This window comes from Triticum urartu, chromosome 6A (assembly GCF_056163025.1).
Source record: "Triticum urartu cultivar PI428250 chromosome 6A, HENAU_Tu73, whole genome shotgun sequence".
Taxonomy (NCBI): Eukaryota; Viridiplantae; Streptophyta; class Magnoliopsida; order Poales; family Poaceae; genus Triticum; species Triticum urartu.
This window is the reverse complement of record NC_141878.1, coordinates 218544551-218564004: the sequence shown is the minus strand read 5'-3', so window position 1 is coordinate 218564004 and position 19454 is coordinate 218544551.

Genomic DNA, 19454 nt, shown 5'->3' with positions numbered 1-19454 from the left:
CAAAAGGATTACAATTGATCCTCTATACTTATGGGTCATCAAGGCTCTTTTCTGGCGCCGTTGCCGGGGAGTGAAGCGCTCTTGGTAAGGAAAAATTATTACTGCGTGCTGGAATTTATTGTCACTTGTTACCATGGAGAACCACCCTTTGAGGGGTTTGTTTGGGGTATCTTCACCTCAACTGGAACCACAATTAGTTTCCCCTCAACCTAGTACACCTACTGAAAATACTTGTTATGAAATTCCTTCAGGTATGATACAACAACTGCTATCTAATCCTTATGCAGGAGATGGAACTGAAAATCCTGATATGCACTTGATATATGTGGATGAAATTTGTGAATTATTTAAGCTTGCAGGTTTATCCGGAGATGAAACTAGGAAGAAGTTTTTCCCTTTATCCTTGAAGGGAAAAGCACTGACATGGTATAGGCTATGCGATGATATTGGATCTTGGATTGGAATCGATTAAAATTGGAATTTCACCAAAAAAAATATCCTTTGCATCTGGTTCATCGTGATCATAATTACATATATAATTTTTGGCCTCGTGAATGAGAAAGTATCTCTCTAGCTTGGAGGATGCTTAAGGCAATGTTATATTCATGCCCCAATCATCAGTTCTCAAGAGAAATTATCATTCAGAACTTCTATGCTCGACTTTCTTGTGATGATCAATCCATGCTCGATACTTCTTGTACTGGTTCTTTTATGAAGAATATTGAATTCAGGTGGGATCTTTTGCAAACAATTAAACGCAACTCTGAAGATTGGGAACTCGAAGAAGGTAAAGAGTCAGGTATTAAGCTTGAGTTTGATTGTGTTAATTCTTTTATGAATACCGATGTTTAGCACTAAATATGGACTTGGCTCTGAGATAGTAGCCTCTTTTTGTGAATCATTTTCTACTCATGTTGATCTCCCCAAGGATAAGTGGTTTAAATACCACCCCCCTATTAAAGAAGAAATTAAAGAACAGGTTGTAGTTAAAGATGAAACTATTATTTACAATTTTGATCCAGTTGTGCCTGCTGCTTATATGGAAAACCCACTTTTCCTTGTTAGGATAAAGGAACATGCTAACGTTTCAACCGTGGTTCGCAAAAGTAATATTAGAGCACGCAAACCCGCTAAACAAATCAAAGTGGAACCTAGTGCTGCTATGGTTAAAGATCTCCTGGTAGAAAACATAGATGGGTATGTTATTTATTTCTATGATGAAGCTGCTAGAATTGCCAAACCCGATGAAAAAGATAAACATAGACCTGTTCTTGGCATGCCTGTTGTCTCAGTCAAAATAGGAGACCATTCTTATCATGGTTTATGTGATTTAGGTGCTAGTGTGACTGTTATTCATTTTACCTTATACCAAGAAATTATGAATGCCATAGCACCCGCTGAAAAAGAAGATAGCGATGTTACTATTAAGCTTGCTAATAGAGACACCATCACACCACTTGGGATTGTTAGATATGTTGAAGTCTTGTGTGGGAAAATAAAATATCCTCTTGATTTTCTTGTCCTTGGTTCCCCACAAGATGACTTTTGTCCCATTATCTTTGGTAGACCTCTCTTGAACATTGTCAATGATACTATAGATTGTCATAAACAAACTGTCAGTGTTAGCTTTGGTGATGAGTCTCATGAATTTAATTTCTCCAAGTTTAATAGACAACCTCATAAGAAAGAATTACCTAGTAAGGATGAAATAATTGGTCTTGCTTGTATTGTCGTGCCTCCTACTGATCCACTAGAACAATATTTGCTAGACCATGAAAATGATATGCATATGCATGGAAGAAGTAAATAGATAAAATCTTCTTTGAACAACGACCTCTGCTTAAACACAATTTGCCTATTGAAACTCTAGGAGGTCTTCCTCCACCTAAAGGTGGTCCTGTGTTTGAATTAAAACAATTGCCTGACACTCTGAAATATGCTTATCTTGATGAGAAAAATATATATCATGTTATTATTAGTGCTAACCATTCAGAACATGAAGAACAAAGATTATTGAAAATTCTGAAGAAGCACCGAGCTGCTATTGGATATACTCTTGATGATCTTAAGGGCATTAGTCCCACTCTCTATCAGCATAAGATTAATATGGAACCTGATGCTAAACCCGTTGTTGATCATCAATGATGTTTGAATCCTAAGATGAAAGAAGTGGTAAGAACTGAAATACTAAAATTTCTGGAAGCAGGTATAATTTGTCCCATAGCTGATAGTAGATGGGTAAGCCATGTTCAGTGTGTCCCTAAGAAGGGAGGTCTTACTGTTGTTCCTAATGATAAAAATGAAGTTATTCCACAAAGAATTGTTACTGGCTATAGAATGGTAATTGATTTACAAAATTAAATAAAGCAACTAGAAAAGATCATTACCCTTTGCATTTTATTGATCAAATGCTAGAAAGACTATCTAAGCATACACATTTTTATTTTCTTGATGGATATTCTGGTTTTTCTCAAATACTGATGTCTACTACACAACCTTCTTCTTGTAGACATTGTTGGGCCTCCAAGTGCAGAGGTTTGTAGGACTGTAGCAAATTTCCCTCAAGTGGATGACCTAAGGTTTATCAATCCGTAGGAGGCATAGGATGAAGATGGTCTCTCTCAAGCAACCCTGCAACCAAATAACAAAGAGTCTCTTGTGTCCCCAACACACCCAATACAATGGTAAATTGTATAGGTGCACTAGTTCGGCGAAGAGATGGTGATACAAGTGGTATATGGATAGTAGATAATAGTATTTGTAATCTGAAATAATAAAAACAGCAAGGTATCAAGTGATAAAAGTGAGCGTAAACGGTATTGCAATGATAGGAAATAAGGCCTAGGGTTCATACTTTCACTAGTGTAAGTTCCCTCAACAATACTAACATAATTGGATCACATAACTATCCCTCAACATGCAACAAAGAGTCACTCCAAAGTCACTAATAGCGGAGAACGAACGAAGAGATTATGGTAGGGTACGAAACCACCTCAAAGTTATTCTTTCCAATCAATCCGTTGGGCTATTCCTATAGGTGTCACAAACAGCCCTAGAGTTCGTACTAGAATAACACCTTAAGACACAAATCAACCAAAACCCTAATGTCACCTAGATACTCCAATGTCACCTCAAGTATCCGTGGGTATGATTATACTATATGCATCACACAATCTCAGAGTCATCTATTCAACCAACACGAAGGACCTCAAAGAGTGCCCCAAAGTTCTACCAGAGAATCACGACGAAAACGTGTGCCAACCCCTATGCATAGGTTCATGGGCGGAACCCGCAAGTTGATCACCAAAACATACATCAAGTGAATCACGTGATATCCCATTGTCACCACAGATATCCACGACAAGACATACATTAAGTGTTCTCAAATCTTTAAAGACTCAATCTGATAAGATAACTTCAAAGGGGAAACTCAATCCATTACAAGAGAGTAGAGGGGGGAAGTAACATCATAGGATCCAAATATAATAACAAAGCTCGCGATACATCAAGATCGTACCATCTCAAGAACACGAGAGAGAGAGAGAGATCAAACACATAGCTACTGGTTAATACCCTCAGCCCCGAGGGAGAACTACTCCCTCCTTGTCATGGAGAGCACCGGGATGATGAAGATGGCCACCGAAGAAGGATTCCCCCTCCGGCAGGGTGCCGGAACGGGTCTAGATTGGCTTTCGGTGGCTACAGAGGCTTCTGGCGGCGGAACTCCCGATCTATCATGCTCCCGGATGTTTTTAGGGTATATGGAGATATATAGGCGGAAGAAGTACATCAGGGGGGCCACGAGGGGCTCACGAGGGTGGAGGGCGCGCCCACCCCCTGGGCGCGCCCCCTGCCTCATGACCTCCTCGCAGATCCCCCGATGTGCACTCCAAGTCTTCTGGGCTTCTTTCCTTCAAAAAATGAGTTCCGTGAAGTTTCAGGTCAATTGGACTCCGTTTGGTTTCCTTTTCTTCAAAACCCTAAAACATGGTAAAAACAGAAACTGGCACTGGGCTCTGGGTTAATAGGTTAGTCCCAAAAATGATATAAAAGTGTATAATAAAGCCCATAAACATTCAAAACAGTAGATAATATAGCATGGAGCAATCAAAAATTATAGATACGTTGGAGACATATCAAATACCTGTTTCACAACCCAATCAAGAGAAAATCACCTTTACTTGCCCTTTTGGAACTTATGCTTATAGACGTATGCCTTTTGGTTTATGCAATGCACCTGCTACCTTTCAAAGATGCACGACTGCTATATTCTCTGATTTTTGTGAAAATATTGTTGAGGTTTTCATGGATGATTTTTCTATTTACAGAACTTCTTTTGATGATTGCTTAAGCAACCTTGATCAAGTTTTGCAGAGATGTGAGCAAACTAATCTTGTCTTGAATTGGCAGAAGTGCCACTTTATGGTTAATGAAGGTATTGTCTTGGGACATCAAATTTCTGAACGAGGCATAGAGGTGGATAAAGCTAAAGTTGATGCAATTGAGAAATCCCATGTCCTAAAGATATTAAAGGTATTCGTACTTTTCTCGGTCATGCTGGTTTCTATAGGAGGTTTATTAAGGACTTCTCTAAAATTTCTAGGCCTCTTACAAATCTTTTACAAAAGGATGTTCCATTTGTTTTTGATGATGATTGTGTAGAAGCCTCTGAAACACTTACGAAAGCCTTAACTTCTGCACCTATTGTTCAACCACATGATTGGAACTTACCTTTTGAAATTATGTGTGATGCTAGAGATTATGTTGTTGGTGCTGTTCTAGGACAAAGAGTTGATAAGAAATTAAATGTTATCCATTATGCTAGTAAAACTCAAGATAGTGCCCAAAGAAATTATCCTACTACTGAAAAAGAATTTTTAGCAGTAGTGTTTGCCTGTGATAAATTCAGATCTTATATTGTTGATTCCAAAGTTATTGTTCACACTGATCATGCCCCTATAAAATATCTTATGAAAAAGAAAGATGCTAAACCTAGACTTATTAGGTGGGTTCTATTGCTACAAGAATTTGATTTACATATTACTGATACAAGGGGAGCTGAGAACCCCGTAGCTGACAATTTGTCTAGGTTAGAAAGTATTCTTGATGACCCACAACCTATTGATGATACTTTTCCTGATGAACAATTAGCTGCAATAAATGTTTCTCATAAAACTCCTTGGTATGCTGACCATGCTAATTATACTATTGCTAAATACTTACCACCTAGTTTCACATACCAACAAAATAAAAAATTCTTTTATGATTTAAGACATTACTTTTGGGACAAATCCTATGGAAATGTCACTCCGAAGCTTATGGAGGACATCGTGTGGGAGATAGAATTGCTCACAAGGTATTACAATCGGGTTTTATCGGCCTATATCTCTTCAAGGATGCCCGTAAGTTTGTTTTATCTTGTGATGAATGTCAAGAATTGGTAATATTGATAAACGTCAGGAAATGCCTATGAATTATTCACTTACTATTGAACCATTTGATGTTTGGGGTTTTAATTATATGGGACCTTTTCCTTCCTCTAATGGGTATACACATATTTTGGTTGCTGTGGATTATGTTACTAAGTGGGTAGAACCTATTGCAACTAGTAGTGTTGATCATAATACTTATATTAAAATGCTTAAATAAGTTATTTTTCCGAGGTTTGGAGTCCCTAGATATTTAATGACTAATGGTGGTTCACACTTTATTCATGGTGCTTTCTGTAAAATGCTTGCTAAATATGATGTCAACCGTAGAATTGCGTTACCCTATCATCCTCAGTCTAGTGGTCAAGTTGAACTTAGCAATAGAGATATAAAGTTAATATTACAAAAAATTGTCAATAGGTCTCGAAAGAATTGGTCTAAGAAATTGGATGATGCACTTTGTACCTATAGAATAGATTATAAAAATGGGTCAATTCCATTTTCCCCTAATCTTGCCCCAGTCTCATCTTTACCCCTAAAAACATGTGCTCAACTTTGCCCCTCTTCCATCTGGTGCTGTTTCAGAAATACCCCTCCACGCCGTTCCCACCTAGTCAAAGTGGTTTGACCATTTTCGGGACAATTTTGGGACAAGTTTGCCCCTACTTACATGTGGGGCTCACCAAACAGTTATCTCTCTCGGTTTTCTTCTTCCTCCCAATGCTAAGAACAGAGTGTAGGAGGATGCGGCCGCACTGGCGATTTCGGCAGCTTAGTGCTAGAGAGCTAGGAAACGAAGATGGCATCCATGTCCTTGACGGCTCAGTGCTCAGTGACTTCAGCCGCGGAACACAAGGTTAGTAAAGTCTGCATATTTGGGGATTTGAGGTCTAGGGTTTGTGCGGATTTGGGATTTTTTATCCATGTGAATCTGATTTCGTTTGTAGGTGGATGGTTGTGGCATTGTGCAGTATAGTTAAGAGTATTTCATTCCCAATCCCATCTCTTGTGGCCTTGAGGAGCGCTCGGAGCGTAGTTGCCCAGGGCACGGGCTAGTTCCGGCTCGCCGTGTAGCTTGGGGAGGAGAAAGCACTGGTAGACGTTTTTTGGGTTGTCCACTTGATGTAAGTGTAGATTTCCCTCAGTATGATATATTTTTCTATTGAGTTGATGCTATGCTTTTAGTTTAACATTATTTTTGAACTATGCTTTTGCAGCTTCCTGATGAATGTGATTGGGTTATATGGTTTGACCCCCCTCCTACTGACTATGTTGGGCTTGCTTTCAGGATTTACATGCTGCCCTTGAACATAGCTGGATCAAAGCAAGCAATCTGGAGAGGAGGGTTATAGATCTTACCACTAAAACAAGAAGCTGAAGCAAAAAGTAAGTTGAAGAAAAAGAATGAGCTGATGGAAACAATTTGCTTTGTCATTGTTCTTGGCATAAGCATTGTGGCTAGTCTTGTTTCCATGTGGTCAAATTAAGCTAATTAAGTGTTTGCTGATCTAGGTTATCTAGTTATGTTCTCGAGCCTTTATGTAATGGAGCCTTTATATAATGGTGTGAACTATGAAATTGTAGTAGATGTAATGGTATGTTGTGACCTTTGAATGTACTGATGGTTAATGTGGTTTAAATCCTTTATGAATGCACATTGAGGTACTTTTGGCTAGAGTCTTGTTTCCATGTGGTAAATATGAGCACAGATATATATCAATCCAGGGGAAATATGAGCACACGAGTGTAGCACAGGGACAAATATGAGCACACGAGTGTAGCACCGGGACAAATATGAGCACACAGGTGTAGAGGGACAACATTGGCACATTACACAGGAGTTCACAACAGTTTGACAACATGCAAAGCAACCAACATCAGTTAACACATTACATCTAACATAGAAGTTCATCACTCTAGTTGAACATAACCAACATAAGCTGATCACACTAGTTTGGACCTCTTGCTCCTAGTGTTGGCAGCAGGATTTGCATCTTTGCTCCTTGCGCTGACATCACTTTTTCCACCTTTCGCCTTCTTCTGTGGTGACCCCCACCTAGTTCCTCGCTCAACAGCTCTTTTAGTATTTTTATTTGGACTGAGAAGCATGTAAACAATCAAGATGAGTATGAAATAATGAAGTTACACAACGAATGCATGAACATGTAGTAGAAAACATACCTGATAAGTGCTGGTGGAGAGCTTGGAGCTGGTGGAGAGCTTGGAGCTAGTGGTGAGCTTGTAGCAGTTGGTGTGGAGCTTGGAGCATTTGCAAGAGCATTTTCTGCACCTGATACGTCTCCAACGTATCTATAATTTTTGATTATTCCATGCTATTATATTATCTGTTTTGGATGTTTTATATGCATTAATATGCTATTTTATATGATTTTTGGGACTAACCTATTAACCTAGAGCGCAGTGCTAGTTTCTGTTTTTCCTTGTTTTAGAGTTTCACAGAAAAGGAATACCAAACGGAGTCCAAACGGAATAAAACTTCCGTGATGATTTTTCTTGGACCAGAAGACACCCAGGAGACTTAGAGTGCAAGTCAGAAGAGCCACGAAGCGGCCACAAGGGTGGAGGGCGCGCCCAGGGGGATGGGGCGCGCCTCCCAACCTTGTGGGCCCCTCGGTGGCCTCCTGACCTAGATCTTCCTCTTATATATACTCTTATACCCTAAAAACTTCCAGGGGAGCCACGAAACCAATTTTCCACCTCCGCAACCTTCTGTACCCGTGAGAACCCATCTTGGGGCCTTTTTCGGCATCATGTCGGAGGCGGATTCGATCACGTAGGGCTTCTACATCAACACCATTGCCTCTTCGATGAAGCGTGAGTATTTTACCACAGACCTACGGGTCCATAGCTAGTAGCCAGATGGCTTCTTCTCTCTCTTTGATTCTCAATACAAAGTTCTCCTCGATGTTCTTGGAGATCTATTCGATGTAATACTATTTTGCGGTGTGTTTGCCAAGATCTGATGAATTGTGGATTTATGATCAGCTTATCTATGAATATTATTTTCAATTCTAACAAAAGCACGATAAAATACTGATTTTTTTAAGAGGATTTATAAACAAATTGTCTAGGACTTCCTAATTTCTCAGGATTTTTAGTGTTACATAAGTATCTGAAATCTCCAGATTTCTACAGACTGTTTTGTTTTTGACAGATTCTATTTTTCGTGTGTTGTTTGCTTATTTTGATGCATCTATGGCTAATATCAGGTGGTATGAACCATGGAAAAGTTGGAATACAATAGATATTACACCAATATTAATAAAGAATGAGTTCACAACAGTACCAAAAGTGGTGATTTATTTTCTTATACTAACGGAGCTTACGAGATTTTCTGTTGAAGTTTTGTGTTGTGAAGTTTTCAAGTTTTGGGTAAGAATTTGATGGAATATGGAATAAGGAGTGGCAAGAGCCTAATCTTGGTGATGACCAAGGCACCCCAAGGTAATATTCAAGGATGTCAAAAAGCCTAAGCTTGGGGATGCCCAGGGTAGGCATCCCCTCTTTCGTCTTCGTCTATCGGTAATTTTAGTTGAGGCTATATTTTTATTCACCACATGATATGTGTTTTGTTTGGAGCGTCTTGTATGATTTGAGTCTTTTCTTTTTAGTTTTCCACAATTATCCTTGCTATACACACCTTTTGGGAGAGACATGCATGAATCGTGATTTATTAGAATACTCTATGTGCTTCACTTATATCTTTTGAGCTAGGCAATTTTGCTCTAGTACTTCACTTATATCTTTTTAGAGCACGGCGGTGGTTTTATTTTATAGAAATTGATGAACTCTCGTACTTCACTTATAATATTTTCAGAGTCTTTAGAACAGCATGGTAATTTGCTTTGGTTATAAAATTAGTCCTAGTATGATAGGCATCCAAGAGGGATATAATAAAACTTTCATATAGAGTGCATTGAATACTATGAGAAGTTTGATTCCTTATGATTGTTTTGAGATATGAAGATGGTGATATTAGAGTCATGCTAATAAGTAGTTATGAATTTGAGACATACTTGTGTTGAGGTTTTTGAGTCCCATAGCATGCACGTATTGTGAACCGTTATGTAACGAAGTTGGAGCATCAGATGTTTTTTGATTGTCTTCCTTATGAGTGGCGGTCGGGGACGAGCGATGGTCGTTTCCTACCAATCTATCCCCCTAGGAGCATGCGCGTAGTACTTTGTTTCGATGACTAACAAATTTTTGCAATAAGTACGTGAGTTCTTTATGACGAATGCTGAGTCCATGGACTATACGCACTCTCACCTTTCCGCCATTGCTAGCCTCTCTAGTACTGCACAACTTTCGCCGGCACCATAAACCCACCACATATCCTTCCTCAAAACAGCCACCATACCTACCTATTATGGCATTTCCATAGCCATTCCGAGATATATTGCCATGCAAATTTCCACCATTCCATTTATTATGACATGCATCATCATTGTCATATTGCTTTGCATGATCATGTAGTTGACATCATATTTGTGGCAAAGCCACCATTCATCATTTTTTATACATGTCGCTCTTGATTCATTGCACATCCCGGTACACCGCCATAGGCATTCACATAGAGTCATATTTTTGTTCTAGTATCGAGTTGTAATTCTTGAGTAGTAAGTAAATAGAAGTGTGATGATTTTCATTATTAGAGCATTGTCCCATGTGAGGAAAAAAAGATAAAGGCCAAAAAAAGAGAGAGAAGGCCCAAAAAAGAGAAAGAAAAAAAAGAGAAAGGAAAAAAATGAAAGAAAAAGAGAGAAGGGACAATGTTACTATCCTTTTTTCCACACTTGTGTTTCAAAGTAGCACTATGATCTTCATGATAGAGAGTCTCTTATGTTATCACTTTCATATACTAGTGGGATTTTTTCATTATAGAACTTCGCTTGTATATTCCAATGATGGGCTTCCTCAAATGCCCTAGGTCTTCATGAGCAAGCAAGTTGGATGTACACCCACTTAGTTTTCTTTTTGAGCTTTCATAAACTTATAGCTCTAGTGCATCCGTTGCATGGAAATCCCTACTCACTCACATTGATATCTGTTAATGGGCATCTCTATAGCCCGTTGATACGCCTAGTTGATGTGAGACTATCTCCTTCTTCTTCTTTTTCTTCACAACCACCGTCTATTCCACCTATAGTGCTATGTCCATGGCTCACACTCATGTATTGCGTGAAAGTTGAAAAGGTTTGAGAACATCAAAAGCATGAAACAATTGTTTGCTTGTCATCGGGGTTGTGCATGATTTGAATATTTTGTGTGATGAAGATGGAGCATAGCCACACTATATGATTTTGTATGGATAAGCTTTCTTTGGCCATGTTATTTTGAGAAGACATAATTATTTTGTTAGTATGCTAGCTTGAAGTATTATTCTTTTATGTCAATATTAAAACTTTGTTTTGAATCTTACGGATCTGAACATTGCCACAATAAAGAGAATTACATGGATAAATATGTTAGGTAGCATTCCACATCAAAAAATCTGTTTTTATCATTTACCTACTTGAGGACGAGCAGGAATTAAACTTGGGGATGCTTGATACGTCTCCAACGTATCTATAATTTTTTATTGTTCCATGATATTATATTATCTATTTTGGATGTTTTATACGCATTAATATGCTATTTTGCATGATTTTTGGGGCTGACCTATTAACCTAGAGCCTAGTGCCAGTTTTTTTTGTTTTCCTTATTTTAGAGTTTCGCAGAAAAGGAATACCAAACGGAGTCCAAACGGAATAAAACATTCGCGATGATTTTTCTTGGACCAGAAGACACCCAGGAGACTTGGAGTGCAAGTCAGAAGAGCCACGAGGTGGCCACAAGGGTGGAGGGCGCGCCCAGGGGGTGGGGCGTGCCCCAACCTTGTGGGCCCCTCGGTGGCCTCCTGACCTAGATCTTCCTCCTATATATACTCTTATACCCTGAAAACTTCCAGGGGAGCCACGAAACCACTTTTCCACCACCGCAACCTTCTGTACCCGTGATATTCCATCTTGGGACCTTTTCCAGCATCCTGCCAGAGGGGGATTCGATCACGGAGGGCTTCTACATCAACACTACCATTGCCTCTCCGATAAAGCGTGGGTAGTTTACCACAGACCTACGGGTACATAGCTAGTAGCTAGATGGCTTCTTCTCTCTCTTTGATTCTCAATACAAAGTTATCCTCGATGTTCTTGGAGATCTATTCGATGTAATACTCTTTTGCGGTGTGTTTGTCGAGATCCGATGAATTGTGGATTTATGATCAGCTTATCTATGAATATTATTTGAATCTCCTCTAAATTATTTTATGCATGATTTGATATCTTTGCAAGTCTCTTCAAACTATGGGTTTTTCTTGCAATGGGAGAAGTGCTTAGCTGTGGGTTCAATCTTGCAGTCTCCTTTCCCAGTGACAGTAGGGGCAGCAAGGCACCTATTGTATTGTTGCCATCGAGGACAAAAAGATGGGGTTTTCATCATATTGTTTGAGTTAATTCCTCTACATCATGTCGTCTTACTTAAGGCGTTACTCTGTTCTTTATGAACATAATACTCTAGATGCATGCTGGATAGAGGTCGATGTGTGGAGTAATAGTAGTAGATGCAGGATCGTTTCGGTCCACTTGACACGGACGTGATGCCTATATCCATGATCATTGCCTTAGATATCGTCATAACTTTGCGCTTTTCTATCAATTGATCGGCAGTAATTTCTTCACCCACCATAATATTTTCTATCTTGAGAGAAGTATCTAGTGAAACCTATGGCCCCCGAGTCTATTTTCCATCATATAAGTTTCCGATCTACAATTCTAGTTTCCTATTTACTTTCTTTTAAAATCTTTTACTTTCCGTTCCATAAACCAAAAATACCAAAAATATTACTTTACTGTTTATCCATCTCTATCATATCTCACTTTGCGAATATGACGCCCGGATAATTAAGCTACAGTAACTCTCTACTGATGATGCCACATCACCACGATCACTATTGATAAACTCGCGTTGATTCAAACTCCATTCAAATTCAAATTTAAAATCAAGACAAACTATAAAAGTTTTCAAATGTCAAAACTGAAATGTTCATGGTGTGGAAAATAATCCATGGATATTTACCATGTCGAAACCCATATTTTAAAAGGTTTTTATATGACCTTAAATGATTTAAACAGTAGCAAAAGCAAATATTAAAATGCCTTTGGTATTTTATAAAATACTAAACTATTTTATATCAGGGTAAAACCTTTTATACTTGTGGATTGTTCTGAAACATTATTTCAGGGGTTATAGTCATATTTTACTAAACTAAAATTAGCATGTAACTAAAATAAAACAGAAAAGAAAAATAACAAAAAGTAAAACTAAATCAAACAAACAAAACCAAACCCTCCCCAGGGGCCAACCGGCCCAGCTGGCCACTGGACTAACCAGGCTACCCAGCCGGCTCACCCCACTCCCCCATATCCCCCCTGTTGGTGGAAAACCTAGATTGAACCCCCCACTCACCCACTCCCTCCCCACGATTTCCAACCCCTCGCCTCTGCCCCTGCCCCTGATCCAGTTTGGGGCGCGTCCCCGGCGCCACCACGCCACCGTCGCCGGTCCTCTCCGTCGCCCGAAGCCGCACCCGCTCGTCGTCGCCGTGCGCCGCCACCGCCGCCCGAAGGCCTCGCCGTCACCGAACCTCCCCGCCGGACTTCCTTCCCGTCTCCGTCGACGCCATCGTCCCCGTCCCCCACCCCGAGCACCACTGCCCGTGCCCAACGAACCCCCCGTGAGCACCATCCATCCATCCCCGTCTTCCCGCTCGTGCCGCCTGCGCTCCGGCCGGCCACCATGCCACCGCCGCATTGCTCGCCTTGCTCCCGGCAGACCTGCCACGGCCTGCCGCCGATAGCACTGTAACCGCCGGCGCACGGCCTCGCGCTTTCCGGCAGCCGCCATCGATGCTCTTGCCGCTGCTCGACCACCGTCACGCGTGCTTGCCAGCGCCCCCTTTCGCCCCACCGCGCCTGCCTACATGTGCGGCCATGCCATGCCTCTAGCCACTGCTGTTCGCGCGCCGCACCTTGCCTTCGTCCTCAGTTGCGCGCACCTCGTCCCGGCCAGCCGCCGCCCCGCCTGACCTCGCCGCGGCCTCGCCACTACTATCGCCGCAAACCCAGCACCCGCCGGCGCCTGGCAGACCGCTCCCACTTGCCGTTAATCGCTACCGCGCTGCCCCTGGCCGCCTCCCTGCCCCCACCGGTCACGTCGCTGGCCGCACCCAAGGCCAGCGCCCGGGCTCGCCCCGGTGGGCGCTCATGGCCGCGCCCATTTGCCTGTTAGCCCCCTTGCCAATGACATAGGATACACAGCCCGTTCGTCCACCACACATCCCTAGCATCGCGAACACGCAACTTTCCCCTCCAGTCCATCTGTCCGAAAACGCGAAACACCGGGAATACTTTCCCAGATGCCCCCCTTTGCCGGTATCACCTACTACCGTGTTAGGTCACCCCTAGCACCGTGTATTGCCATGTTATGATTTGTGTTGATTTGTTTGCTCTGTTATTTATTGTGTTCTTCCTCTGTTATTTCTTTCCGGTAGACCCTGAGACCGTTGCTGATACCCTCGTGATCGACTACATCAACGACGACCCCTCCTTGCCAGAGCAACCTGGCAAGCCCCCCCCCCTTTGATCACCAGATATCGCATATTCTTCTCTCTACTGCTTGCGTTAGAGTAGTGTAGCATGTTACTGCTTTACGATAATCCTATTCTGATGCATAGCCTGTCTTTGCTACTACTGTTGTTACCTTTACCCGCAATCCTAAATGCTTAGTATAGGATGCTAATATTCCATAAGTGGCCCTACATTCTTGTCCGTCTGCCATGCTATACTATCGGGCCGTGATCACTCGGGAGTTGATCACGGGTATATACATGCATACATACTATACAGGTGGTGACTAAAGTCGGGCCGACTCATAGAGTACTCGCAAGTGATTCCGGTGTGGGGGCTGAAGGGGCAGGTGGTTCCATCCAGGTAGTGGTGGGCCTGGGTTCCCGACGGCCCCCAACTGTTACTTTGTGGTAGAGCGACAGGGTAGGTTGAGACCACTTAGGAGAGAGGTGGGTCTGGCCCTGGTCGGCGTCCGTGGTTAATTCAATTAACACGCTTAACGAGATCTGGGTATTTGATCTGAGTCTGGCCACTGGCCTATACACACTAACCAACTACGCGGGAATAGTTATGGGCACTCGACGTCGTGGTATCAGCCGAAGCCTTCGTGACGTCAACGACTGATCGGCGCGCGCCGGGTTGGACCATGTAACGCAACTTCCTTTGTAATGGAGGTTGCTAGGTCTGCTCACCGACCGCGTACGCAACGTGCAGGTGTGCAATGGGCGATGGGCCCAGACCCCTGCGCCATAGAATTTAGACCGGCGTGCTGGCCTCTTTGTTGTGCCTAGCTAGGGCCACGACGTGTTGATCTTTCGAGGCCGGGCATGACCCAGGAATGTGTGTCCGGCCAAAGGGGATCGAGCGTGTTGGGAAATGTGGTGCACCCCTGCACGGAAGTTTATCTATTCGAATAGCCGTGTCCCTCGGTAAAAGGACGACCCGGAGTTGTACCTTGACCTTATGACAACTAGAACTGGATACTTAATAAAACACACCCTTCCAAGTGCCAGATACAACCGGTGATCGCTCTCTCACAGGGCGAAGAGGGGAGGATCACCGGGTAGGATTATGCTAAGCGATGTTACTTGGTGAACTTACCATCTACTCTCTTGTACATGCTGCAAGATGGATGCGGCCATAAGCGTAGTCTTCTATAGGACTAGCTATCCCCCTCTTATTCTGGCATTCTGCAGTTCAGTTCACATATACTACCCCCTTTCATTGATACCAATGCATATGTAGTGTAGCTCCTTGCTTGCGAGTACTTTGGATGAGTACTCACGATTGCCTTGCTCCCCTTTTCCCCCTTTCTATATCCGATTGTTTTGACCAGATGTTGGAGTCCAGGAGCCAGACGCCACTGTTGATGACGACTGCTACTACTCGGGAGGTGCCTACTACTACATGCAGGCCGCTGATGACGACCATGAGTAGTTTAGGAGGATCCCAGGCAGGAGGCCTGCGCCTCTTTCGATCTGTATCCCTGTTTGTGCTAGCCTTCTTAAGGCAAACTTGTTTAACTTATGTCTGTACTCGGATATTGTTGCTTCCGCTGACTTGTCTATGATTGAGCTCTTGTATTCTAGCCCTCGAGGCCCCTGGCTTGTAATATGATGCTTGTATGACTTATTTTATTTGTAGAGTGGTGTTGTGATATCTTCCCGTGAGTCGCTGATCTTGATCGTACGTGTTTGCGTGTATGATTAGTGTACGGTCAAATCGGGGCGTCACAGGTTGGTATCAGAGCCAACTGCCTGTAGGAATCCCCTTCCACACTCCTTGGCCGAAGTCGAGTCTAGATATTGCTAAAGTTTTACTAACATGATTGTGTGCCTTACGGGTCCAAATTGCCATGGGTGGTATTAGGATCTTTCATTCCTCGTCTATACTCTAGGATTCTGATCTCTCTTCTATTCGGGTGAAACGATTTTTACTAACTCTAACATTAGGGTCTCGTGATCACATCCACCTGGAGAGCCCCTTGTTACAGATGATCGTCTGCTGTACCGAAGGATTCCGAAGATACTCTCCGTTGTTCTCTCGAGACTTTGTGCCCATTGCTTTTGCCATCCCCTACCACCGGAATATCCCTATGGATAAATACCTACACCTGTCATCCTTACTTTTATTCCCAGTTAATCTTGTTATTACACGATACCCCGAAATTCTCTTTATTGTTCCGAAAATACCCTGGGCCCACTGCCCTTGCAGTTCTTTGTTGAATACCCCTACGAATAATTTCTCGCACTTATCAAGTATCCGCTCATCCCTAGTGGATACATGTATTTCACAAAAGTCTTCGAAATACCATCCGATCTCCGAAAATCCTCAACAGCCTATTGCTCTTGAAATTCTTGCTTTCTTGCATTATGGTTAATCCCATAAGTCTTGTAGTCTTATTGGCATCCCTTGTCATTATCATTTTGAGTCCGTTGATTCAATATGTTTGCGAATGCCCTCAATCATCATTGATCTCTATAAATTACCTTTCCGGCTGAGCTGCCATTCTTTTAACTAGAATTGGTTCTCGACCAATCAAATTGTCGTCGATTGTACCCCTAAGGATATTCAACTTATCCATCCCTAATCAGAGCATTGCTTATGATCCCTTGATTTGGAAATCATAAAATTTCTTTGCATTAAGCTTTGAATTAGTCAATTGATTCTATAATCCGATGCCTTGATATTCCTTCTTCCTCTGATTGAGTACCGATACTCACATCAGCCCCGTTGTGGACCGCCATACCCATTGTCGGGTTATTATCTGATAGTGTCCTTCACAACCAAAATTCTTGTGAGTTCTTTACCTGATACATAATGCCTTTGGTAAATTGTATCCTCTACTTTTGTCAACCATGCTCCACTTTCGAGCTTGTATTATTTACTCCTGAAGTTTGTGGTATATGTTTCTACGACGCCCAGATGGGTTGAACCTACGCCTTCCTTAATTTGTGTGAACCCGAAAGATTTCACAGGCCATACTTATCTGGTATTGCACCAGGTAAAACTTTCAACAACTAATGTCATTTTCTAAAAGCGAGCGGTGAATGGGAGGTTGTACATTGAAGAAGTGGGAGTCGACCTTGAACTTGTGTTCATGCCCATGGACATGATGTAGATCCTATCATGGAAGCTTCTTGTAAATAATTGTTTCCTTGATATAATATTATCTGGTATCTGTGAATTGATCCTTTGCAATCGTGGTTCCGACCATATTTTCTACTTGATCCCATTTCTCAAGAAAGTGAAAACACTTGTCTTCTGCGGATCAATACATCTCCGCAACCCCTATGTCGATCTTCCTTCGAGTAATACCCTCCAGTATCTCGAGAATATCAAAGAACTGTGTTGCTTCCTATGAGTCTTCACCTAGTATTACTTCTCACCGATTTCAGATTTCCCCCGGGTTCTGAGTTATTTCACTTGAGAACACCGAGAAGTGAATCAATTCCGCACTCCGATTCAATAACTCTAGGTAATTTTCATTGCTTACGAGTTTAATAATCCTTCAAGTCATTCCTAGCCTGATCGTCAATATCATTATTGTGCTAAAATTTAACTGTGCTATCCGGTCCTTCTTTCCGGAGCACAAATTTCGACAATGAGCTAACTTATGTCAATTTTTCTCATCATATAATTTCACCTTAAACAGAAAGCTTGACTTCAAGTTTGTGTCATACCCTTGGTTCCAATAACCTTTTGCTTCATAATTCCTTCGACTTGATGTCATCGCTGATCAATTACATCTAAATCTCACAACAAAGGTGTCGTGATCATCATCAACATTTTGGGTTCTTCTGAGATCTCTATCGAATTCCTGATGATAAATACCCTCCTTGCCCCTCGATGATTTGTGTTATCATCGGCAACTTTATTGCCTTCCCTCCAATACAAACTTGTTCATGTCTCATGTAGTACCTTGAGTTCCTTTCTATCCAGCTGGTGTTATGATCTACCTTGGAGTATTACCATCTATTATGTCAAGAATGTTGTGAGAATTGCTCCACCTCTTAAGAGTTCCTGGTATAGTGATACTTCTCATCATCACCATTAATTCTTGGCCCCATGTCGATTCTAACCGGGACACCAACAGGTGAATGGTACTGTTTGGATTCTGCCCTTCTAGCAGCCCTATTGATTTGAAGTTAACGATCTATAGTTTCATTCTAAGTCTATTGCTTATTGAATCATCATTCAAACATTGATCGTGCTACCCAGTCCAGATTTCGGGGTGCACCCTTCTATCATTGTTAAATTGTGTATGTTTTCCTCGAGCATACATCATTTTACCATTTGATCTGACAAATGTTATCTCCTTGTTCACATGATTGTGGAAATCCATCTTTTTGGAAATCTCAATGAGTTGGCGCTGAGTCCATCATTCACCTCCTCACCCTCTCCTTGATTTAATGATGAACTCTTGTTTCGAAACTCACCTCCATAGTTCATCTCCCGAGGATCTTACAATGTCATCTTGTCAATTTGTGTTGCACCTTTTATTCTCAGGCATCTTGAGTCTGAGGTATCCTAACACCAATCAGATCTGAATCTTGGTCAGATATGATCGTTGGAACATATTTCCAAGAGTTATAACATTGGTCTTAGTATAACCGGTAAGGTGATGTCATGCCTAGCACACCTGGCCGGGGGTCCTATTGTTATAGTTCTTCCTTTTTGGCAAGGTTATCCATTCTTCCATGGGAAAATTCTAAGACTTATTCTACGAGTTGTTCCTGATGGATCCTTTGTGTATCCAAAGTCTGACCTTTGCCTGAAGACCATGTCAATGCTATCTCGAAGCATGTCTGTGGTACTCCGTTCATCAACAAGAAGCGCAATGCTAAATTCTCTTATTAATTATCCTAACACCGTTGTATGAGTAATGTCATGAAATTCCTCTCCCATTACCTAAACGGTTTTCTACATTATATCATGTCATGGATATCATGCTCTGCTTGTCCTTGGGAAGGATATACCCGTGAAATATGTGTTTAATCACATTTTCCTTTCCATTCTTCTGTTTAATCTGAGAATCACATTTTCCTTTCCATTGTTTTGTTTAACCTTTCTTGTGATCTATATGATATAAGCAATAATATTTCCCTGCTTATGTAACCACCTCGGTGTACAACCTTGTCAAGTATAACCCTATTACTATTGTTGATGACATTCTAGTAACCACCGATGGACGAGAACCTTGCCTATTGGTCCGCCTCTTTCAACGAGCAGGAAAATGGTTCTCTTCTTCCCTCACCCTTGGTACCTACGTTGTTGCCGACATAACCGACATGTTATCCTTTTACATGCCTTGCTATCATGACCGTGGAAGATGTCA